We start from the raw sequence: 25,928 nt of genomic DNA, 5'->3' as shown, positions 1-25,928 counted from the left end.
ACCTGGTTCTTATGTATAGACTTCTCAAATTGTGCTAAGCTATCAAGTAGACAAGCAAGAAGCAGAAAGCAATAGTCATTTTTGAAAAATACTTTTGGTTTCAATTTCAAGCAAGGGTTTAAATGGAGACAAGCTATCTATACATTTCTGAATCTATTTTGCTCAAGAGGGGAAGCAAATGATAATAATCTCTATATTGGATGCTGAAAATTCTAACTGGGGGGCAAGGCTACAAAATTGAGAAGAAAGCTCACACTAGAGGCACAGAGGCAGCGATGCCTGAGAGGGCTGCCAGGCCTGGGAACTTCTAAAATGACAGAGCTTAACAGGGAGAGCCCTCACTTTTACCAGAAGCTTTAATACTGCAGCATGAGAGCTGTGTCTAAGTGCACTTAGACTTCCTTGTAGGACTGGTTTCAAACATTTTATTTAAAATATTCATTGTATACCTATTAAGTTCCAGATACTCTGGGGGATTTCAAAAGCGAATCTGATATAATTCATGCCCTTGAAGTGTTCAGATCTGGGCTTTGGAGAAGGAAGCAAGCTCTATAAGAACTAAATGTAAAAGCAATATGGTAAGTGCTCCAGTAGCTGCAAGACCCGAGCCGATGGGAGCAGGGAGTAGGATGATGCAAAAAATTCTGCTCAGGAGGAGAGTCTCTTCCTGAGGAAAGGCTTCAGGAGGCGAGAGCTGCACTCTGCCCCGGAAGAGTAACAAGAGTCCTCCAGGCACAGAAGACGGCAGCTGTGAGAGAAGTCACAGGGCACCAAGGGTAGGCGTGTTTCTGGCAAGTGCTCAGATGGCGCTGAAGGAGATGGTGGGAAGGGAGGAATGGGCAGAAATGGCGAGCTGGTGCCAGGTTGTGAGTGAACTTGAATGCTGTGTTATTGAGTTAACTTTTCTTTCAGAAGGACCATGGAGAATGCCATCTTCTCATGCAAAGAGTAAAATGTACAGAAAATTTTAGAGGATTCAATTAAATTTAATTCAATAATATGAGAATCAGTTATGTACAGATCAAGGGCTGCCTGAGGCTGGGGGTGGTCAAAGAGAGGAGATGTATGGCAAACAGGTAGGAGGGAACTTTTTTGAGTATAGCGCTCAGCAGAATGAATGATGTAAGGCTTCTAGGGCCAAGGTATAATTATTTAAAGTGACAACAGTACACCAGCCACCTGATCCCCGTCATTAGCACAACCACTAAACCAAATGCACCGTAACTGGAAGAAACAGGCTCTGACTCCCAATTTACCATATTTACTTAATGTCTTAGATACTGCATATAAATAAGTTGAACTGTGATTAAGGAATTTAATAAATAAAATTCTCAGTTTAAGTTTCATTTGTTTAATATTTCTAGATGACAGTTTATTCCTGGCATATCCTGCTTAAATAATTTCTTCTTTTTTTCTTATTAATATTCTCACACTTTCAAAACTCAGCATAAAGAAAGAAAATTAGCCCTGGCTGGTATGGCTCAGTTGGTTGAGTGTTGTTCCATGCACCAAAAGGCCACTGATTTGATTCCTGCTCAGGGGACATGCCCAGGTTGCTGGTTCGATTCCCAGTCAGGTGTGTATGGGAGGCAATCGATAGATGTTTCTCTCTCACATCAATGTTTTTCTCCCCCCCCTTCCTTCCTCTCTCTCTAAAATCAATAAAAACATATTTTTTAAAAAGAAAGAAAGTTAAATAACAGGAATTTTCTTTTCAAATTATCATTATGAAGTAAAAAGCAAAGTATCTTTTTAAAGACAAAAAACTATAAAAGTAACAAACAGAGCCTGCCAAGCTATGGTTGTGGCATCTAGATAATTCTTGATCATTTTTAAAGGAATAAAAGTCAATAGTTTTGTGACTTTGGATAAGGTAGATTTCTTAGATATGATAATAAAAGTATAATCTATGAAAGACAAAAAAAGATAAATTGAACATTATCAAAATTAAAAACATTTGTTCTTCAAAAGATGCCAATAACAAAATGCAAAGACAAGTCAGTCACAGGCTAGGAGAAATATATTTACAAATCATATAGTTAATAAAGGACTTGTATCTACAACATATAAAGAAACTCTTACAACTCAAAAATAAGAAGACAACTCAATTAAAAAAATGGGCAAAAGAGTTGAATAGACACTTTCCCAAAAAAGATATACAAATGGCTAAAAACACATGAAAAGATGTTTGATATAATTTATCACTAGGGAAATACAAATTAAAACCATGAGATACCATTACACACCCATTTGAATAGCTATACTCAAAAAGACAGATCATATCAAGTATTGGTGAGGATGTGGAGAAACTGAAATTCCTATACATTGCTATGGGAATGTAAAAAGGTATAGCCACTTTGGAAAACAGTTTGGCAATTTCTTAGACGTTAAAACATACACTTACTCTACAGCCCAGCAATTCCACTTCTAGGTATTTACCTAAGAGTGACGAAAACAGATGTCCACAAAGAAAGTTGTATGCAAACAGCAGTATTTTTTATAATAATAAAAAATTAGAAACAATCCAAATGTCTATTAACTGGTGAAAAGAAAAATGAGGTATAGTCATATAATGGAACACTATTCAGCAATAAGAAAGAATGAACTACTGATATGTGTGCAACATCATGGGTAAAACCTCAAAATTTTGTGAAAGAAGTTAGACACAAAAGATTATACAATTGGCCCTGGCCAGCTGGATAGAATGTCATCCCGATACACCAAGGCTGCAGGTTGGATCCCGGTCAGGGCACATACAAGAATCAATCAATCAGTCAATGCACAAATAAGTGGAACAACAAATCAAAGTTTCTCTCTCTCTCCCTTCTTCTCTCCAAAATCATTAATAATGAACAAAGACTATACAGTTGACCCTTGAACAACAGGTGGGTTAAGGTTGAAAATCCATGTATAAGTTTTGACTCCCCCAAAACTTACCTACAGTTATCCTTCAGTATACATTGGGGGATTAGTTCCAGGACCCCCCACAGTACCAAAATCTGTGGATGCTCAATTCCCTTATATAAAATGACATAGAGCAATGCATACAGTTGGCTCTCCAAACCCATGGGATTCCCAACAGTGGATTGAAACAGTTCTCCATCTGCAAATGGTTGAATCCACGGGTGTGAATACAGAAAGCTGACTGTGTTTGTTGAAACAAAGACTGCATATAAGTGGCCACCATGTTGTTCAAGTGTCAACTGTATATAATTCCATTTATATGAACTTTCTAAAAAGGTAAAACCATAGAATCACAAAACAGATCAGTAGCTGCCTAGGGCTGGAGTTGGGAGATGAGAATGACTAGACACAGGCAGGAAGTAATTTTGGGGAGGCAATGTAGTTTTCTAAAACTAGACTGGGGTGAAGTTTGCACAACTGTCTCGATATATTAAAACTAAGCAAATTACACTTAAAATGAGTAAATTTTGTGATATGTAAACTATACCTCAGTGAAGCTATAGAAAAGTAACTTGAATGCCCTGTTTTCCAAATCGGGACACTTCAGAGGATACATTTTTTTAATCCTCATCCGAGGATATGTTTACTGCCTTTAGAGAGAAGGGAAGGGGAGGGAGAAAGAGAGATAAACACTGACTGAAAGAGAAACATCGATAGGCAGCCTCCCATGTGCACCCCGACCGGGACAGAACCCGAAACCTGTGTATGTGCCCTGCCCAGGCATCAAACCTGCAGCCTTTTGGTGCACAGACAATGTTCCAACCCACTGAGCAACATTGGCCAGGGCCAGAGGATACATTTGTGGCTTGATTTCCCCTGGTATGTGGAAATAATACTCACATATAATACTTACTCTAGCTCCCAGTATAAGTTAAATATATATATTTCTGAAAAAGAAAGCTAAGTAATACTGAGAGAAATGGCAAACAATATATTAGTTCATGAGTCTAACTGAATTATTGAAGGAGTCATTTTAAGAGAAGAAATGTAGAAACAGGAGCCATTCTAACTAAAATAGATACTGCCAATGAAAATAAGCTACATTTGTCATTTTCATTAAAAATATTTCTAACACCATCTGCAAATCAGTTTCCTTAATAAGAGTTCAGGACAATTTTCAGTACTTCTCAAAACAATTTTTGTGATATATTAAGACTCATGTGTACATAACTTTGATGGCAGGGAGAAAAGGGACATCTTTAATACTTTCAACAATAAAGATACTTTTTTTAAAAAAAAGAAGAAATAAAATAAAATACATTTAACCTCACATTCACCTCCATCTCATCTACGGCATGTGACATCTTAAAACATAAGCCAGGCAGAGAGGTTGTGTCATCAAGAGTCGAAGGTGAGGGTGTATGTCCCCTTCTTTACATCCCTGACACCTCCTCCCCGGCTTCATATCGCTTAGCATGCTGAGAGTTACATTTTTAAAAGTCAGTACTGTTTATTTCTATTTTACTAAGCAAAAATAAGGCACCAAAATAGAGATTAAAAAAATAAAGCTTCTGAAACTCAGAATCAGTTTCTGAGAAATCTGTTTTCTCACACAGAGGAGAAGCCTGGTCCTCTGACTGTTGAAAAGAGAGGAGGTTGTCTGTGTGCTGGTTGGGAACTTTGCCAAAGGCTTTTTCCACCAATTAACACCCTCAGCTCCAGGGATGAAAATACTCATGTAGTCCTCCTGCTGAAAGCTGCTAGAATGGCAATAATCCCCTCTGACCATAAAGTCCTCGCCTGCAGTTCTCTCTCACTATCTTTCTTCGTTGGCCTCTCTTTTCTTTACTTCATTCTCTTTCCAGCCTGGGTGCCATGGGCCACCCCCCATTCTTCTGGCAAGTCCTCTCAGTTCCTTTGTCTCCTTGTTTTTACGTCATGCCTGCCTAGGAAAAATGCCAATGCAGAACAGTCTTGACTATAATGACATAGGGTCCAAGCTACCCAGGTGGCATGCATAGTGGGATAAAGTGATAAAGTGGAAAGAAGATGGGCTGTGGGGTCAGACCCTCCTTTAAACCCTGGCTCTGCCACATAGAAGCTGTGTTGCATTGGTTGTGTTAAATCAACTCTCTGTGCCTTAGTCTCCTCACCAATAAAATGGAGCTAATTACCCCAGCCCCAGGGCTGTAGAGGATGAGATAAATACATAAAGCACACAGCATCATGCCAGGAGCTTAGTGCACCCCTAGTAAATGGTGACTTAGTAAATATGACAAGGGTTGTCACACACAGCCTCCGCATACCTTTCCAGACTCTTTTGTTGTCACTTGCTCTATCACAAGCCTAATAAGCAGATGCGCTGATCTCCATGCCTTTCACCGCTCTTCCCTCTCACTGGAACACTTTTCCCACTCTCTACTCGATCCTCACTCTCCTCATGGCCTGGATAATGCCTCTTCATTCTTGGATACTCAGCTAAGATGTCATCCTCTAGAACAGTGCTGTCCTAAACAGTAGCCACTAACCACATGTGGCTATTTAGATTTAAATTACTTAAAATTAACTACAATTGTAAATTCAATTTCTCAGTCACACTGACCACATTTTGAGTGCCCAATAGCCACATGTGGCTGGGTAGTGGTTGCTGTATTGGACATTGCAGAATAGAACTCATTTTCATCATCATAGGAAGTTTTGTTGGACAGAGCTGCTCTAGAGGAAAACATCTTTGTTGATCTTTGCCCAAAGAACCCATGGGTACTTTTATAAGAGCACTCATTGTTTCATGTTTTGATTGTTGATTCTTTGTTTTTCTCTATGAGCAGTGAGTTTTCTGAAGTACCACCCCAACGGTAAGAGTTTGCTAAATGAGTTATTGAATAATTTATTTAAAAGCTTTTTTAAAACAAACAAACAAACAAACAAACAACCTTTTAATTGGAGGCCCCAGAGACATGAGGAAGGGGCTCCTGATAACCTGGCTTTCAGAAGTTGGCCCTGAGTGTTTCTGCCTTGTTCTACCTCCATTTCTCAATCCATTCCTAACCTTTAATTCAGTTCCTGACCTCCTTAACACCTGACTTCTTGTCTTTCCTCTGATGTGCGTCTTCCCAGATCAGCTGCTATATCCTGCTCTTAATACTCTGCCCCTGGCATTCCACCACTGCCTCTCCTTGGGTTCTTTTGTGGGATTACATTTGTTTCTGGCCACTCTGGGTCCCTAACCAGTTTGGGCAAGCCCAGCTCTATACCATGTGGCCAGGATTTCTTGGCCTCCTAGAAAGGAAATTAAACAATATATCTTCTGGGAAAATATATAGTGCCAGATAAGTCACTGAATATAAATATCTCTGTACTTGTAGTGTCTTGGGCAGTGTCTGGCACATAGTTATATATCTTATAATATTTGCTGAAGGAATGAATGTGCTACTATGTTATCAGGGAATACAATCTCAGGGAGGAATGAAGCTGAGAAAGGAGAGCTAATATGGAGAGGATACTGAGCTGCTGAGCATGAGTGTTCAATCCATAGACTATAGCCCCAAGAAGTTATATAAATGTCAGTTAAGAACCAGCACTAGAACGAAGTGAGAAAAGGGGGAAGAATTTATCCCAGGCTCTGCTTGGTCACTTCTGGGTTGTGCATTCCAAGACATGGGCACCTAGTAGGGCCTGCAGTGGTGTCAACACAGGAGCCTGGAGCTGGAGATGAGAAGTGTACTGATGCAAAGTTGGTCAGAGCCTATCCTCTGAACAAGAGATGGGGAGGCCAAGAGGTTCTGAAGTGGAGCATAAAAGATGTCTGCCACAATGGATATAAATTTATCTTTCAAGTTATCTAGTCATCATGGACAGAAATTGGACACCAGAGGATAAGACATTTGGGGAAGATTTACAACGTTCCATGTTCCCACACTTGACTCCCAGCAAGGTTCTAGGTACATGGTATCAATAAAATAAAAAAAACTGAGTGAGCCCTGGCTTGTGTGGCTCAGTTGGTTGGGCATTTGGTGCACTGAAGGTTTGCTGGTTCGATTCCTGCTCAGGTCACGTGTCCAGGTTACAGCCTCGATCCCCAGTGGGGGTATGCAGAAGGTGGCTGATTGGTGTTTCATTCTCACACAGATGTTTCTCTCTCTCTCCCTCTCCCTTCCTCTCTATCTAAAAATTAATTAAAAATCTTAAAAAAAAAAAAAAAAGACTGGTTAACAGTATAGAGACATCTGAGCAGTCCAGTGGGGTTCTAGGTTCCCAAAGGGTGAATTTGATGCAGGGATAGTAAGTATGGTATGTTAGGGGGGACTGGTGGACAGAGAAGGACTGAAAACAAACCTGATCCACCTTTTAATTTTGCCTGGAGTAAGTGTTCTTCAAAAGGTTCCCCATGTCCTCTCCTTAAATTTCAGGTTAATAAATCCACTCGGGCACCCCTTCCAAAGTTTCACCTTTAATAAGATTTCCGAAATCATAGAAACCACCTACGCTATAGGTAATGGTCAATAAACTTGACCTTTCACCAGATTTTCCTCAGAACCCAGGCACTGACTTTTTTGGGGTGTATATCACAACTGCCTACTCAGGTCTCTAAGTAAACATTGGATATAGCTCTATCTTGCCCCATACCTTGTCTACAGATGGCAGATATCTTTTAGAGAATAAATGCTATTGCTGTGATCTGCTGTGTCCATTCACATTTTATTAATCAAAACATTTTTAGCAAGTTTTTTTTCATCTTCATCAATCATAGACTTGAAAAGCCAAAGACACTCCAAGAAATTATTTATTTCAGCACCTTCCCTCTAGGGAGAAGGGCAAAAAAGGCATTTCCATGAGAGCTGGTGTGCTCACCCCTCTTCTGCACCACTCCAAAACCATCTTAGTTGCTCACTGTATTTCAGCCACAGCAGTTAGAGTCTTGTTCCCCTGCGGGCTTTCAATAGCTTTGTACCGGCACGCCTAGACAGCAGCCTCACCTTGTCGCTCATAAAAGATTGCTTGCTTTCTGCCCTAGCCACCTCTACTCTGTAGCTCAAGAGTCCCAGGAATCCACTCTGCATTCAGGCATGCCCAGCAGGGCCAGGGAGTTAGTGCTTTGAGGCCACTCTTGACCAGTGAATAAATGCATACCATTTTCCTCCCCTGGTGGACAGTTCTGAGATGCATTTCATAACCCTCGCAGGTGGATGAAACAGCCAGTGCAATCATGCATCCTGTGCTGGCTTTCCCCCTTTCTCTGTTTCACTCCCTACGTCCTGCATTTATGCTCCCTGAGATAACATTTCCAAAAAACCACCTATGCACAAGTTTGGTCTCTCACCCAGCTTTTGAAAGACCCTGGGCAAAGACAAGTGGGTGCAGTCTTAGATTGGATTTGAAAAGTCTCATACCATGGATTTATGCTCCAGGATTACAACACCCATGACTGCCTGCTTGGGGTACCCACCCCCCAAAACAAGGATGCCTCAGCTGCACTGCTTTGCCTCTTCTTCCCAAGGCTAACAGAGGAAACAGAAATAGCTATTCCATGAGCACTTACGGGCCTGGCTTTATTTCAGTTTTCTTATTATCCTCTTTGTACAACGAGGAAACAGTTTCCCAGAGGCCAGATAACTCATCCAAGATCTCACAGTGAGAATTCAAACTAGGATCTGAACCCAGTCCTGTGGGTTCAAAGCCCATAATCATTCCACAGTGTGCTAAGAGTAGACCAGTCCTTATTACTACGAGTCTTGAGCATCATTTCCTTCCACATTTATCCACTGAGGACCTGCAAGACAAGCTTTATACAAGACATGTATCTCTAGATGTACAGTTTCATTCCTTCTGTGGGTTCATTTCCTCTTGGACTGCATTTGGTTCTCCTCCATCACTGCAGAAAACACAAGATGTCCCAATGGCTCATGTGGACTCTCACAATGTGAAAAGTCTTTCTGCCTCATTGCCTAGAATTTTCCCCCCTTTTCCTCTTTTGTGTCACATTCTTCCACTGTGAGGCCTCTTGGCTTAGCTCTTTATTTAACTTTGCCTCACTGGAAACACAACTACAAATTCCCTTAATGCAAATTTGTTCGTTCTATGCAAGAATGCATTAGCCTCAGCTTGGAGAGGAATTTTTCAGACATAACTTCTCAAGCTTGGCTACCAGGTTGACATGGGGGCACACACTGAAAGGAAAGTGAAAATAATATAGTCTGGAAGACCACCAAAACAACTCTCAATTTCCAAGGTGCTAAGTTAGAGCAAGAACCTTTTCTCTATGCCTCCCTCAAGAATCACTTTGGTGCCTTGTGGCAGCAAACTCCAAATTTCCTCTCAGATTCTAGACTCCAGAAGAAATAACTAAATCATTTTATCTGCTTGCCTCATTTCACTCTGTTCATTCAATGTCTTTACAGAAGAGAATTTCATTACTTTCCTTGCCCCCTCTTTTTTTTTGATGGAAATGAGAACTGCTGTTCTTTCTCCCCCAGTGTGGGGATGAGAAAAACACTAACTCTGAAGGACAGAAAGAAAGAAATCTTCTGCGCATGAAGGATACAATAGTCCAGTCTCTTCACTAACAGGTGCAAAGTGGCAGAGGAGCCAATTGCAGTCATTGCCCTAACTCTGAGCTTCCTCATCGGGCAGTGCTGAAACAGGCCTGCCTGGTGCCCACTTCCTGCCAGCACCATCTGGCAGGTGCTAGCATTTCCCAGCCATAAACTGGGCTGTGCAATTGCCTCAGATCATGGGGTGTTTCTCTGAAGCCCTTACCCCTGCCATGAGCACAACTGTCACACAGAAACCACTTAGGAAACTAGAAGTCATTCATCTCCATGAATGACCCACTCCACAGAGCTTGGCTCTCAGGTTTATGAGATGACTTAATCAGAAAAGCTCATTTTCATGTTGGGTGAGTGCCATGAGTGAGGAACACATGTTAGACAGCTGAAAGTGACCTGGGCCAGGCCTCATACCAGCCCAGCAGCCCAGAGATTTCCTCAACTTTATTTACCTTATAATCCATGCAGGTCTTCCCTGACGCAGTCTTTCCATATTGCACTGCCTGCTGTTTCTAAAACATACCATAATATTACTGCTACATTTAATGCTATGTATTTGAAAATATAACATGGATTAGCATCTTCTTTTCTACTTCTTGTGTAAAGCTCTTTGTTCATTTATCTAAGAAGATATTTAATGCTGCATTATTTCATTTTTAATTATGCTTATATTCTCTGCAACTGAGTTACATGTGTGGGTTTTTTTGGTTTAATTTTAAAAAATAACACACACCTGAGACTCTTGGGGAAATCACAAGGACCTTAAGGTTATTAGATATCACCAAAATTAAGATTATTCCTCTACCTTTACTTGAACGATCACTCCAAAAATGGTTCAACTACTGTAACAAACTAGTATTTCAGAGACATATTCATGCTCCATGATGAATAACACTGCATTTAACTGTAACTGGCATAAATCATTTCAAAGCAACTGTCTTTATTAGCCTCCTAATGGCAACCCACTGTTTTTTTATGATCTTCTCCGGAATTAGGACAAAAACTAAAGACCATTGTTCCTGTAACAGACAGGTATGGCTCTCCTTCCCTGAGTTGTTCTCTTTAATCAGAAATCAGAGTCTGTTTCCAGTCGGATTAATTGGATCAAGCCCTCATTCAGTTTCTAGGTTACGGATCCTATGGAATTGGGGGGTGGGGGAAGAAAAATTGTCCTTTACCTCCAGGCAAGGTATAATGAAAAAGCAAAGTTTCTGACACCTCCTCTTCCCCCAATAGCAGATACACAATGAGGGTCTCCTACAAGATCCTAGTGAACAATGACAATATGTTTGCTTAAGAGGGACTGAGATACCTGAGCCTTAAGCTCCATTAGGTACTTCCGGGCCAATGGTGGCACCTGTATAACCTCTGACACCTGACAGTTCATTTCAGCCCCACCTTCTGAAAAAATGTTCAGAGCTGAATGTGTGGCAAGCAGTTAAGGCTCACAGAGGGCTTCAGGGGACACAACTACATTTAGAAAGTTAACCTGTGTGGCAATACCCAGGACACACTCCTAGTTGTCCCTTCCTTTATCATCTGTAGAACTCTAGTGCTCTGCACAGTCCTTCTGGATCCTGCTGTCAACCCTGGAGCTCTGGGGTACAGGTTAATGAATATCCCTGCCCTGGGTGGAAGGTCTCACCAGTGACCTCACCCTTAAGTCAGTGGTAATGGTAGGTCACCTTTTAGATGGGTCCCAATGTCCCTCTGTGAGACAAAGATGGTTTCACAGCACATCTATGTTGAGACCTGTCCCAATATCACAAGTAGGCAGAGTCCTCCTTTTATTTCCCCATCACCGTCTAGGAAACATATTCACATCTGACTTCTGTATTATACTTTCCAAATTACACATCAGAATTTGGCTTCCTTCTAGAAACTCCTAAGGTCTAAGATGCTCATGTTTTAAACATTTATTGCCTGGCCAGTGTTGCTCAGTGGTTGAGCGTCAACCTATGAACCTGGAGTTCACAATTCAATTCCTGGTCAGGGCACAATCCTGGGCTGGGGGCTCGATCCCCAGTAGGGGGCAGGCAGGAGGCAGCTGATCGATGATTCTCTCTCATCATTGATGTTTCTATCTCTCTCTCCCTCTCTCTCTCTCTGAAATCAATAAAAACACTTAAACATTTATTGAGCATTTACTATGTGCCAGGGTTTGTCTCTGCTGAGAAATTTGCACACATTACCTTATTTGATCTTCACAGCAGTTCTCTGAGTTAGGTATTAGAATGAACAGATAAAGCTTCTTAATATAAACTTTCACAGATGCTTAGCAGGATTCACAAAAAACTACAAGATTCAACAATTAACTGGCACACATGTATCCTGATCAGAGCAATTCTCTTCAAATCATACCTTTTTTATTTACAATCTTTTACACTAAAATACACCATTGAATTTTAGCCAATGAAAGTATACCTGTTTGTAGAGGAAATTGGTGAATAAGAAAAACAGTGATCGTGAAAGTGCTAGAATAATATTCAGCATTTTGGATAGTTCTGAATTGTTGAAATCCTTTGTAATATTCCTCTCATACATCTAATCTGGTTTTTATTGTTTTTCTTGAAATTTTTCATTTTTTAATTCTTAACATTTATCTGTGTTTAAATATTTTCTCTTATGTATGAGAAGTGCCATTTCACAGTGTTCTTTTCCCACATCATTGTTTCAGTGGGGCTTTATGATTCTCAAGTATATTGAATCATCATAAGCATTTACAGAAAGGGGACAAATAGGTTTAGACTCCCTGCCCATCATGAGTCCATTGTCAGTGGCTTCATGGAGGGCTCAGTGGAGAAGCCAGAGGCTGGAGTCTGGCATTATCAGAGAGAAGGCCAGGAGGGACCAGCCACGGCTGCCATTGGTACAGACGGGACGAAGTGACAGCACCAGAGCCACTTGTTGGTCAACCTCAATTACTAACAAAGAAAAAATGTCTTTGGCAGCTTGTGAACAACAAAATCATAAGGACTCCTCTATAATTTTTTAATCCTCACCCGAGGACAGTTTTTTCATTGATTCCAGAGAGAGAGGAAGGGAGAGGGAGAGACAGAGTGAGAAAGATAAACATAGATGTGAGAGAGAAACATCGGTCAGTTGCCTCACACATGCACCTAGACTGGGAATTGAACCTGAAACTTGGGTATGTGCCCTGACCAGTAATTGAACCTGCAACCCTTTGGTGCACAGGATGACACTATAACCACTAAACTACACTGGCTGGGGCTCCTTTATAATTTTTTATTGTCACTCTTAGGTGAAGTCCTTTTATCTCTTCCATCATTTTATATGCCAAAACACAAAGAAATTGACAGTTTGGGCCTGCACCTGAAATGGCACGTAAAAATCTCTTAGCATTCTTTCAGGTGAGTTAGCAGGTAACAGAAAGGCTACATGCTGGTTCCCCTAGTCAGGATGGCATGGCCTCAACCACTTTGGGTGAAGTGCAGGACATTTCCATCTAGTCTAGCAGAACCACTTCTTAGAGGTGTGTCCATACGAGGAAGGCAGTTATGAAGAAATGCTGCTGTCATATAACTCATAGCAGTGTAGGCTCTGGCATGGTGAAGTCTGGGCACGATGGCAAAAATGAGCTGTTATTATAGGACGAGGCTTATGGTTGCCTGCTGTCTCCAAGAGTAAACAGTCATTGCACATGGCATGTTCTCTAGGTAAATTTAGATAATGTTTTTTATGAGAATCTGAGCCAAGAGAGATAAAGTCCAAATCAGATCTAGCATCCTTTTGTCCCTGGGTATACAAAGTCTTCATGAGAAGACAATCGCCTACACTTTTTGAGAAATGCCAGTTATTCTCTGCGATTCATACCACCTTATATATTTAGAATTGGATGCCCTGCCACCTTATGCAGTGCTCTATCTATATATTACACTTCAGGCCATGTTATCTGTAAACCCACCACCAACTACTTGGGATCATGCCTAGAGAAACAAAAGGCTATCATCTTTATCCGTCTATTTTAATGATAATTCCTGTCAATACATGTAAAGGATTTGAGATTTTGCCTAATTAAGAAGCTAACAAATTAGTTTGCTATGGTTTTATAGATACCAGTAGAGGACACAAGACTCCTGGGCCAAAGACAAAGACTTTATGGCATACAGCAATAGCAATAGCAATAGCCAGAGTATCTAGAATATCAACATTTTCTTGCCCTGATTCCCAAGGTTCCAATTCCTACAGAGTGATATGAAGAGGACCAGGTGACACTTGTTCACGCAGCGAAATGAATTACACAGAGGAACGGGGAGCTTAAGGAACCTGAATGTTTTATAATGCACGGTGAGCATGCCTTCCCTTTGCTCTAAAGGGAAGCACTTTCTCTGCCTTCTGAGGCTGTTCTCTATACAAACATCAAAAAGAAAGTTTACAACAAAAGGCAACCAGTGCTTCTGCTTGCAAGATGTGCAAGGGACCTATGGAGAATTTTCTCCCAGCAATCATTTAATTCTGCTGCTCTTTGCTGTGGCAGAAAGGCACACTGTGTGGCTATGCAATATAGCAATACTCTTTCAACACGCAACCTCATACTTTCAGTCAAGGCTTTTGGCTTTGGGTCCTAAGACTCCCATGACCTCCAAAGAAAATGTAAATGTAAATAATGGTTTTTGGCCACATTTATTCATAGAAAGACATTTTAATAACTTTAAAAAGTTATCTAGGCCTGGCTGGGCGTGGCTCAGCAGTTGAGCATCAACCTAGGATCCAGAAGATTATGGTTCAATTCCTGGTCAGGGCACATGCCTGGGTTGTGGACTCGATCCCCAGTTGGGGGCATGCAGGAGGCAGCCGATCAATGACTCTCTCATCATTGATGTTTCTCTCTCTCTCTCTCTTTCCCTTCCTTTCTCTGAAATCAATAAAGATATTAAAAAAAAAAGTTATTTAGGGTTTCACTACAAATGTTCTAAATTTAACCAAGTTTTAGTTCATGTGACCCATACATCCTCTTAAAGGAAAACATTTTCATTTCTTAATTGAACTGAAACACTGTATTTAAAGTTTAGTTTTTCTGGGTTCTTTATAAGAGATAGAAAGATACTTACATGTACATATAATCTCAGACAGAATCTAAAGAGAACCTCTCAAAGGAGAATGCGAATTCCAATCCAGTGGTCCTCTTTCAGCAAATTGTTAGTTCAAAGCTTGAGGGTAAAAAGGGAAGGAATCCATTTATTTACTCAAAGATAAAGCTCATTTCCTCCATGTTATAACATTATTTTCCTGAGGGCGCTTATTATGTTTATACATAGAATCTACTTTAGCAGAAATATTACCCGTTAAACAGACTTCTGTACAAATAATTAAATTACTGCTTATCTCATACAGTTGCCCAGTTTTATGAAATAAATTAGTGCATATCAGTTTGTTTTTTAAATTGAAACTTGTATTTAGCTATTTTCACATGAATATTTTCAATAAGTATAATTAATTTACAATGAATTTCTTAAATTTTTAAATTAGGATTTTTTTCCTGTCTATCTTTATACTATTAAAGTATAAACACAATACCTTTGTCACAAAAAATAAGGGAACTATATTGTCTTCAAAAAGAGTGCTATTACATGAATAAAAGAGAAGTGTGTTAGACTGTGAAATATAAAATGGCACTAGAAATAAATGCTAACAGAAAGTTATAGTTTCCCCAGAGAGGAAAAGAAGCAGTGGATTTTACAAGTGGGAATCCTGACGATGAACTGGCATGTTCACACGTGTGCAGTGCTCTGAAAGGGCTACATAAGAAACTCGTTAGTAAGTGAGGGTAAGAATCTAAAGGGAGTGCTTATCTCATAAACAACGCTGCAGTCAGCAGAGGCTGGCATCACCTCAGTGTGAGAAAAACACAAACCCATGTTTCTGAAAGTGCCTAAAAGGTGCCATTGCCTGAGGGTGATGGTGGACTCAATTTCCCACCATCTCCCTAGTACTTAAGAATAAAAAAACGAGAGGTGGAAAAAAGAAAATGCAATGAGCAAGTCCTTCACTTTTAAAATATACAACCACATTAGCAATAAAACTTCCTGAGTGTCTGTGTAAATTTAGCAGAAATGCTGGGAGTTAGAAACCCACTGATGGCAGCTTGGTGAATTCAGACATATGGGATCCAGCTCATATTGACTCATTCTGTACTTGAAACTGTCCAGAGGCGTCTTTTTTTATTACACATCTTAAGTACATGTAGCACTTTGTGCCAGGCACTTCTCTATGCTTTATAATATTAATTTAATACTCCTAACAACTTTTTGAAGTAGTACTATTATTATCTCCACTTTACAGATGAGGAAACTGAGGTCCACTGTATAAGCAACTTGACCAATGTCACACAGCTAGTGAGTGGCAAAACCAGGACTTGAAGTCAGGTGGTTTGAATTTGGAGCAGGACTGGGGCTAGGATGAGGTGAGTGAAGCACCAGCCTTAGATGCAAAATTTAAGGGGGCACCAAAAAATAATAAAGATAAATAATATCTTAATGCAGTATTTGAGAAAACAAGTTAATGCAAATCACCCATTTGATCAAATATCAAGAGTTGAAAAAAAGATAAGATCAATATTGCTGATTTCCCCTTTTGCCTCAGCCTCCAATCTGGCTCCTCATGGCACTGCTTTAAAGTTCATGTTTGTAACTACTATGGTCAACTTCTTTTAAAAACATCTCTCTTTTCTTCATAGCTCTGATTTCAGTTTGCAATTGTACAAACATAGTGTGCTTACTTGGCTAGTGTTCCTCTGCTTTTTAGAATATGGTAAACTCTGTGAGAGCAGGGGTCTATTCTGGGCCACTGTTTTATCCCAGACAAGCTGAAAAAAGGATCTGACTGGGAGACAGGAGTGCTTGATGGGGAAATTGTCTGGATGTCACAAGACGGAAGGGATGAGCCTCTTGTAGGTTACACACTCAAACACGACACAATTACATAGCTGATAGGAGGAAAAGATAATGAATACAAAGCTAAGCAAAACTGTAATGAGTAATAATACACCCAGGTAAATAATCAAAGGCCTATATACCCAAGTCATAAAATAAATTGAGGTGAAAATAAGATAAATTGGGTTGAAAGCAAATTAGGATTTTTATTAAAATCAAAAATATGATCCAGATGCTATATCATCCTATTGCTACAAGATCTAGTCTTTATCACCATAGCACCTGTAAGAGTAGGAAGAAATAAAAAAAAATTGTAACCATATGGAATGTTTTGAATGTGCTAGAAATCTTCACAAGGTTTCCTGACATAACAACCATACTCTGCATTATCTGATTTTACATCTGAAAAGGGCATTGGTTTTTTTACTCTGTTTCTTAGAACTCAAAATGTTTCATCAAAAAAAACCCTTTCCTGCCAAGGCCAGTTTGGCTCAGCGGTTAGAGTGTCGGCTCGCGGGCTAAAGGGTCTCAGTTTGATTATGGTCAAGGGCACGTACCTTGGTTGCAGGCTCGACCCCCGTCCCCTGTAGGGGCGAGTGCGAGTGCAGGAGGCAACCAATCGATGTGTCTCTCTCACATCGATGTTTTTTTCTCTCTCTCCCCGCCCCCCCCCCTTTCACTCTTCTGAAAAGCAATGGAAAAAATATACCTGGGTGAAGATTTAAAAAAAAAAAAGCTTTCCTTATCTTCACAACCTATAATGAGTTTGGAAAATAATAGTTTTCCCTATTTCATAAATCATCATTATTCCTATTTTGTAAAGAGGTTATTTGGCTGGTTACTCGAGGAACTGTCAAATGGGAAAAGGCAGCAAGGTAAGATCAATAGTTTGAGACTCAATAATAATTCAATAGGAAAACCAACCACTTCCCTTTCCAGTACATCTTGAATTCTGAGGTCAGACCTGGCCTTCAGAGTCTTCCGTAAGAAAACTATTTGGTGATGCTCTGGCACAGTTTTAGCCAGAAAAGACCAAGCATCCCCTTTTCAAGGCTCTCTTCATATAGAGACTGGCCACTTAACAATTTACAAGCAGGCAACAGGTGAAATGCAATCAGGGTTGCATAGTTAAATCTTAAATTTAAAACTGCTATTTATGCTGAATTTCTGCTATTGAGTCTTTAAATGTCCAAATTAGCATATTAATAGACTTATTTTTATGATAATATGAGCAGCATTGAACACACAAATAATAACTGTACTAATTCAAGCTCAAGCATGTCTGCACCCATGCTCACAGCAGAACTATCCACAACAGTCAAAAGGGAGAAGCAGTGCAAGTGCCCATCAATGAGTGAATGGATAAACAAAATGGGTCTACAGACATACAATGAGTCATTCAGCCTTAAAAAGGAAGGACATACTGACAGATGATGCTACAGCATGGATGCATCTTGAAGACATTATGCTAAGTGAAATAAGCAAGTCATAAAAGGACAAACGCGGTACGATTCCACTTATCTGAGGTACCTAGACTAGTCAAATTCTCAGAGACAGAAAGTCAAACGGTGGCTGGCAGGGGCTAGAGGGAGGGAGGAATGGGGAGTTAGAAGTTTAATGGGTAGAGCGTCTCAGTTGGGGAAGATAAGAAGTTCTGGAGATGGATGGTGATGACGGGTGCACAACAATGTGAATGCACTTAACGCCACAAAATTGTACGCTTAGAAATAATGGTTAAAACGGTAAGTTTCATGTTATGTATATTTTACCATAATAAAAAAAATCAAGCAGTTGCCAGTAAGAATTTTTTAAAATGAATCTTTCCAAATGTAACATAAAACACATACTTAAGATTAAAATAGCCTTGGCAAGTATGGCTCAGTTGGTTGGAGCATCCCCCTGTCTACCGAGGGGTAGTTGGTTTGACTCCGGATCGGGCACATGCCCAGGTTTATGGTTCAATCCCTGGCTGGGCATGTATGGGAGGCAACTGATCAATGTTTCTCTCTCCTGATCTCTTTCTCTCCCTTTCTCTCTCTCTCAAATCAATAAAAACATGTCCTTGGGTGAGGATTATAAAAGGAAAGATTAAAATCTACATACTTTGATTAATAGGCAAATATGCTAGAAAAAAGGTTCTCAAAAGAAAAAAAAAATTCTCCTGCCAGGACACGTTGGATAACATTCAATCAAGAAATCAAGATACACTCCTACACAATGCCCTCCCTTCTCTCTTCCATTTAAGAAAGTATATTAGAATCTAAGTAAGTGAGAAGGACATTAACAAAGGTTAACCTGAAGTAACAACTCATTTATTTTTAATTAAATTATTTATAAAGTCTGGCACTTTATTATTGGTAAAACTTCTTATGAGACACCTCATACTAATCCTGGCACACGAGTGAGTTGAAAACTGCTGGTCTAAGGTCACATCAAGCATAAGCTAGTAAGTTATATGGATAAACAAACATAAGTCTCTAAAATGTTCAGACACTAGCTGAACTAGTAAAGTGATTGATTTTATTCCCTCAAGTAAGAATTATGGCAAAAAAGAAAAAGCTAAAAATGTGCTGGTGCTAATTTTAACTGTATGTAATGGAAATCTCATTTCCTGTCCTAAATCTATAATTCTGATCTTATCAATCATGTCAGAGCAGAGTAACATATCTAGATCTAAAATTACTGAAGAAGGCATTTAAGCCCTCATGTGAATATTTTCTTTAAGAGTGAAGTTCACCACCATTTTTAAAAGAATTATAATGGCCTTTTATGAAACTCAATGGGAATGAGAGGTATACAGTGAGAATTCTTTTATTCACATTCCAATATCTGTAAGAGATGAAATCCACATCAGCTGCCATTAATTCTAATAAAAACAACAGCTACCATAGCAGGTAGAGCAACTGCTATTTGCTGAACAAATACGTACATCCTCAAGGAAGGTACTAGTGTAGGTTCACTTATCCAAAAATTCTGAAAAATGCAAATTCTGGCGACAACTTTGACCCATGTATACACTTTATCCCACTAAGTGTGACTATCTGTAAATTTTATTGCAGATTTACTAATGTGTTTGATTACATGACGCTGCCTGCTTCAGATCCTGCTGGGGCTGTTATATAACATTTGTATTTACACTGTGTTATCTTTCTAAAATAATAACTTTAAGGAAATTCTAAATTCTAAAACTCATCCCAAGATTCCAGAAACAAAATCATAAGCTTGCACTCTCATTTTACAGACGAAGAAACCAAGGCTCAGGAAGTGGTACCCTGCCAAGGCCATACAGCGAGTAAGAGGCAGAGAGGTACGGAAAGAGGGCTGCCTGCTTATAATGCCTGTCTGCCTTCTTTTATACCAGGCCACAGGGAAAGAATATAAGGTAGAGATCAGTGATTTGTGCTATCCGGGTGAGCTTCCTGGCCCTGCTAAGTGTAGCAGGACTAAAAATGTTGGACAGACACTGATTACTTGAGTGACCATCTGTGATAGTGGTAGGATTTTCAGTTTTTACCAATTTTATTTTCTTTGTTTTTTATTTCCTATCTTCATGAAAAATATTAAAAATTTCCACTCACAAATAAAATAGAACCCTGGCTATGTTTCATAATTGCTATAGTTTGTTTCACATGCTTTTAAACATTGATGTTCTCAAAGTAATAAAAATATATTGCATATATATGTAAATATATAAAAATGTTATATTTTTCTGTCTGGGAATTTGGGGGTGGGGGAGACTTATGTCCTCCCCCATAGAGAGATTTTTGTACCAACATTTTAATGCTTCCTAAAGGAGATAGGTTTTATTTGCAATTTTGCAGCAAGATAACTATGAGAGGAGAGTGTTTTAAAGAGGAAGTAATCTGAGCACCAGGGCAGAAGGAAAACTGGCATTTTGCATTTTCAGCTGTATACTCAGCTTCAGCTTTACAGTGCCAAGATTTACTGTGAAAACCAAAAGTCTTAGGTCTCTCCAGGCAATTTCTATATCCAAACAACTTAAAAGTAAATATAATTTTAAAAGATCATGATGAAAAGACAACAGTGGAGCCCTCTGGGGTAAGGGTTGACTTCCTCTCAACTTCAGTGGATTCAGCATCATCTTTCCTTTGGTAGTTCAAAATAAAGTTATTCTTTTTATTGGCTATTAAACATTGAAGCTCCAGCAATTCTGGTTCCTTTCATCAGAATGAAGGTCAATCTGAAAAAGGCAGGAAGAGGCCAGAGCTTCAAATGTGAGGAACAAATGAGATATTTAGTATGTGATATAAAAGCCTCTTTTTTTGTCAAGGAGAATCAGTGGGATGCCCAAGAGCTACCCTGGAATATCTAGCATGCTGTCAGTCAATCCCAGTCAGCTGTGATGCAACTACCTTTAAAAAAGAACTACTGAAATCACAGAATACATGTACGAGTTGGAATAGAGTCCTCCCACTGAACAATAGCAAATGCACACAAATCTGAATCTCAACATCATATTTTCAACGAACTTTCTCAAAAATTATAAGGTTAATCTAGAACTCTTGCATGTAGACTCTTGGGTGCTACTGAAAATAGTTTGAGACCTGTCCTTTTTCTTAACTGGATTGATGGAAATAGCAATGTCATTGTATTTTACATAATGAAATAAAAGATCTGGCAATACAACTAGCAGCTGTTGTAAAGACACAAATGCCACCTTAATATGATTTCTTAAACTATTTAATAAGCTATTTTAGTCCGTTCACTAACACAAGGTCAAAAAAAATAAAATTATAAATTATCTTCCTCAGAAAGACAGGGAAGGTAGACAGGGAAGCAATGGGCCTATTACACTAAAAGCTCTTAAAATGGAGGCATCAAATAACACTTAAAAATTAAACGATGAAAAACCTGTCCTTCTAAAATCCAATAGTCTTTAGAAATGGGTTCCTTGCTAAGGAAATAAGTAATTTGCTGTCTGCTCTTTGGTGTAACACAATAACTATGATAATTACTTCATGGAACAATTTAAAATATTTTAGATAAATTGCTCTAAATGATTGCACATGTTTCCATTTTAAAATATGTGAAAAAACTATAAAAACATAAATCTGCTTTACTCCCTTTACCTGATGAAATGAACAAAATCAAGAACTAGAGCAATTTCCCCAGGTGTTCAATTACACACTTGTTTATATATATATTAACTTTATATGATAATAACCTAACTATATATTTTATAAATGTCTTTATTTTTATTTTAGTATTTTATGTTTGTATCCTGTACACTGTGGACAATAAAAAGTGAGTAATGAAAGTTCTCAAGGAGCTTCGAATATAGTAGGGGAGATGAGACATGAGGCCGTATCATAAATAACTGTAATGCAGGGGAAATGGTTTAGAAATAGCACAACATTCTGTGAGAGTTCTGAGAAAGGCAAGTTATCTTGGGATTATGAATCCAAAAGGTTTTGTGAGGCAGGAAGTATTTGAATTAAATCTTGGCAAGGATTTGAAAGAATGCTGGAGGTATCCAGCTGGATGCCCAGAGGCTGAAAGAAGGGTTATAATCCACCCATCAGAAAATGCAGGTAAAAGAGCCCAAGTGGCAGTTGTGAGGTGGGAAGGGGCTGTCTCTCAAGAACTCAGGAGAGATCAGTGTGAAATGATTGGCAGCTTGGTGGCTGCTCTACCCACACTAGCAGGCTGGAGCTGGGGAAGGGGCAAAGCTTTGGCTTTGAATAAACTTGGCAGTTTTGATGAGTAAACTATATTGGACATAATAATGACAGAACTGAGAGTGTTTCAGGGGTTCAAGTGTCTGGAATACTTTTCATTAAACACAAATGAATGGATAAATCTGTAGATTTCTTCCAGGAGTAGGAGAATTGGCCCCACAGAGCAGGAGTGTGGGGGCAGCTTTGGGAAAAGTGACTAAGTCATTGCAGTTCTGCTTCTTTGACATAACTATCATAAAATGTAAAATATCTTAACAAAAAATGAATTCCAGCAGCCATGTATAATAATTTACTTAGTATTTTTAAATAAAGCTATCTCTTTATAAAGAGTGGATATATATACAAACTTAGTAGTATAACAAGGTCTATCATAAAGAATACGAGATATTACTATACCGTTTCTAACGAAATGACAAAAGTTACGATTTTTAACAGAGAAAGTAAGCAGGAAATCATTTCTCCTATGAAACACAAGCAGTACTTAACTAATGTCTGGAATGAACTGATTGATACCTGAGTGCTTCTCTCTCGTTCTCTTTCATAAAAAGAGACCTTTATATACACTTTTTTCTTGAAACATGATTACCAGAGATATATAAAACTTGGAGAGCATCCACCAACATATTTTTATTAGGAATTTCTGTTTCACAGAAACTTATTAAGAACAAAGCTAATATGGGACCTTAGAAGCATTAATGACATTAATGTACCTCAAAATTTCAGTATAAAATATTTTTATATATCAAGGTTTTGCTGTTTGTTGGCATGTGGCCACAGCAACACGTTTGCAGAAGAGATGGACATTTTTCGCCTGTCAGAGAGGAAAACCTCTGTCCTCAGGCTTTGGGGACCGCTCTCTCATGGGCTGCGAGCAGCGGAGAGACGGGGAAAGGGGGAGGAAGAGAATATATTACAGCTAGAAACACATTTCTGCTTTAAAACTACACGCAGCTTTCAATGTAGGAACAATAAGTCATCAACAGCAAAAGATGTGCACTTCAAACGCAAATCAGCTTGAAAAGCTGCTTCTCAAACTCCACTGCTCAGAAGAGCCGCCTGAGATGATGTCAAGACTCCCAACGCCGGGCCACACTCCTTACCAAGTCAGCCAGAAGCCCTGGGGTGGAACCTGGGCTTCAGTGTCCGTGTTTGAAAGCTCCCCAGGTGGGTGGGGGGGCGCGGCGCTCCAGCCCCGCGTGGCGGGGGCGCCCCGCTCCTCAGGCCGCCCCAGCGCCTGGGCAGCCCCTGGCCCGGCCCCGGCCCCTCCCGGGCGGGCGGGGGAGACGGAGGCAGAGGAAGGACGCAGAGCCGGGGGCCTGCACCCCGGCCTTGGCCTCTCCCTGCTGGCTCCTCACCGTCGGGAGGAACACGGATAATCCCAGCGATACCTTGAAGAAGCTGTTGACAGAACTGAGCGTAGTTTAGAAGGATGCTTGGACTATCTGCTTCAAGCCCTGGCTCAAAATAATATGGAAACAAGGGAAAAAATCCAAAGAAGTGGAATGTTTCAACCGCTTGCAAGTCTGTTGATTCCACAGTCTTCCTACACAGCCAAAGTCGCTAACATCATACGGAAGTACCCAAAAATGAATTTATGCTAATTCCATGTGTGGATGCTGGATTGATTTCATCACTGGTGCAGCTACTAAATAGCAAAGACCAGAAAGTGCTGCTTCAAACGAGTAGGGCTCTAGGAAAGATATGATAGCCATGAGGGCAGAAGCGCAGTTGACCAAGCAGGTGCTGTAGATTGTAATTGACCATTTAAGGTCACTGTGCAGTAGGAAAGATCTCACCAATGAGAAGCTCTTGACTGTCTTTTGTGGCATGCTGAGGAACTCTAGCAATGAGGACAATTCCCTTCAAGCTCAGCTTATCAATATGGATGCTGATAATTTCACCTTAGTGAAATTACTGGGCATCTGTTGCCAAAATGCCGCTCTTACAGAAATGTGTCTCGTGCATTGAGCAATCTAGCAGAACTTGAGTCCAGTAAAGAACAGTTTACCAGTAAAAACATTGCTAAAGAGCTGGTAAAACTCTTCAAGAATCAAGTAGAACATGATAAGAGGGAAACGATTTTTGAGGTTCTTGCTCATTGTCAGAAAATTACGCTATTAAACTATAGCAGGTTAAAGAAGGCTTGATAGAATGTTCAACAGAAAGTGGATAGTGACAGGAAGATACTGCTGAGCTCAAAACCACTTCAGATCTATGGTTTTATTACTTCTTGGAGATGGATCCATGCAGAAGTTATTTGGAGGAAAAGGTAATGTGTTTCAAAGGGTGCTGTTCTGGATTTCATCAAATAACTACCAGCTACAGATTGCTGGAGTGTTGGCATTTGCGAATTTTGCCAGAAATGATGGAAATTGTATCCGTATGGTAGACAATGAAATTGTAGAAAAACTTACGGATTTACTGGACAGACGTGTAGAAGAGGAAATGTAACAGTATGGCATGCAGCGCCAAGGGCCCTAAGAAACCCAGCCATTTCAGTTGTAAATAAAGCAAAGATGTTATCAGCTGGGGCCATGGAGGCAGTTTTGAAATTCTTTAAATCTAAAATGCTCCCAGTTCGATTCAAATTTCTGAGGATATTAAGAATGTTAATAGATGCACAAGCAGAAGCTGCTGAGTAACTGGGAAAGAAGGTTAAATCAGGGGAGCATTTGGTAGAATGGTGTGATGGGGGATCAAACAGACTACTCTGCCCTTATGCGACACAGTAAATCAAAAGGTGTAATTAAACCCATTGTACAGAGTGGTGGCATCAAGCATTTAGTTACCATGGGAAATAGTGAACATGTAATAATGCAGAATGAAGCCCTTGTTGCTTCGACACTAATAGTAGCTTTAGAATTGGGCACTGCTGAGAAAGATTCAGAAAGCGCTAAACTTGTACAGATTTTACACAAACTGCTAGCAGATGACAGAAGTGCTCCTGAAATAAAATTTAATTCCATGGTCTTAATCTGTGCTCTCAAGGGATCTGAATCTCTACACAAGGAAGTACAGGATTTGGCCTTTTAGCTGTTGTATCCAAACTTCTCAGTCATGAGGACAAAAATGTTGCCCAGCAGGCCTCTCTCACCGAGCGGAGGCTTCCTGTGGACAGCTGAGAAGCTCCTCTCATACATGGCATCATTCCGTCTCGTCTCCCCTTTTCCTCCATCCAACTGCCTCTTCTGCTTCATTCTCTTCCATATCGCTCTGCATGCGTGTAATGTTTCAATACCAATTGAAGAACTCTGTAGGTACCCGCTCAATGAGATTTCTAAACCCGTAGTGTGAACATGAGTTTGTCAAAAACAAGTTTCCACCCATAACTGTTCACTTGCATTCCTGATGCTTGAGCTGTATGAAGCAGAGGGTGCGTGCTGTGGTCCTACGGTGACATAAACTTGGTACTACGTAATGACTTGCTCCTCACACTTGGTAAACTGCATAATAATGCACTGGTAAATTAGAATCAAACAAGAATGCAGCAGGACCTGTCTAGTTTATTAAAGATGATACTGAATAGTAAAAATAGCTCATGGTGCTTGATAAGCACAGTGACCAAAAAACTGTATGGCTGTTCATTCATTAGTCTTACCTACTAATGTCAAACTCATGGTATCTAGAATTAAATAAAATCCAATGCTCTCACTCTTTAGAAAACAAAAACAAAAAAATTCCTTAGGTGATGCCAAGTGTGTGAGAACCAGTGTTTTCAAGTGCTTCTCTGTTTCATATGCCCTAAGCATAATAGCCTTTTCTATCAAATTTAAAATTCTCTATGAAAATGAGCAAACAATGTAAGAGTATTGTAAGAAAGTCAGCTTTACTGATCTCATATCACAAATACTTAAATTTCTGATAAGAGCTAAATTTTGGTGGTGGGA

General features: G+C 39.7%; 1 protein-coding gene and 1 pseudogene across 1 annotated transcript in view; one reads left to right on the top strand and one right to left on the bottom strand.

The window, feature by feature from the left end:
• The window catches only part of NRCAM (neuronal cell adhesion molecule), a 320,485-nt gene that overhangs the window by 95,770 nt on the left and 198,787 nt on the right, over positions 1 to 25,928 (bottom strand). Inside the window, exon 4 of the mRNA XM_087821087.1 lies at positions 14,522 to 14,620. The gene's annotated coding sequence lies outside the window, so the exon portion shown is untranslated. The remainder of the gene's footprint in view (positions 1 to 14,521; positions 14,621 to 25,928) is intronic.
• LOC107526630 (rap1 GTPase-GDP dissociation stimulator 1 pseudogene) lies at positions 22,451 to 25,163 on the top strand (annotated as a pseudogene).

This window comes from Miniopterus natalensis, chromosome 10 (assembly GCF_054644295.1).
Source record: "Miniopterus natalensis isolate mMinNat1 chromosome 10, mMinNat1.hap1, whole genome shotgun sequence".
In the NCBI taxonomy this organism is placed as follows: Eukaryota; Metazoa; Chordata; class Mammalia; order Chiroptera; family Miniopteridae; genus Miniopterus; species Miniopterus natalensis.
This window is presented reverse-complemented; position numbering and strand designations above follow the sequence as displayed.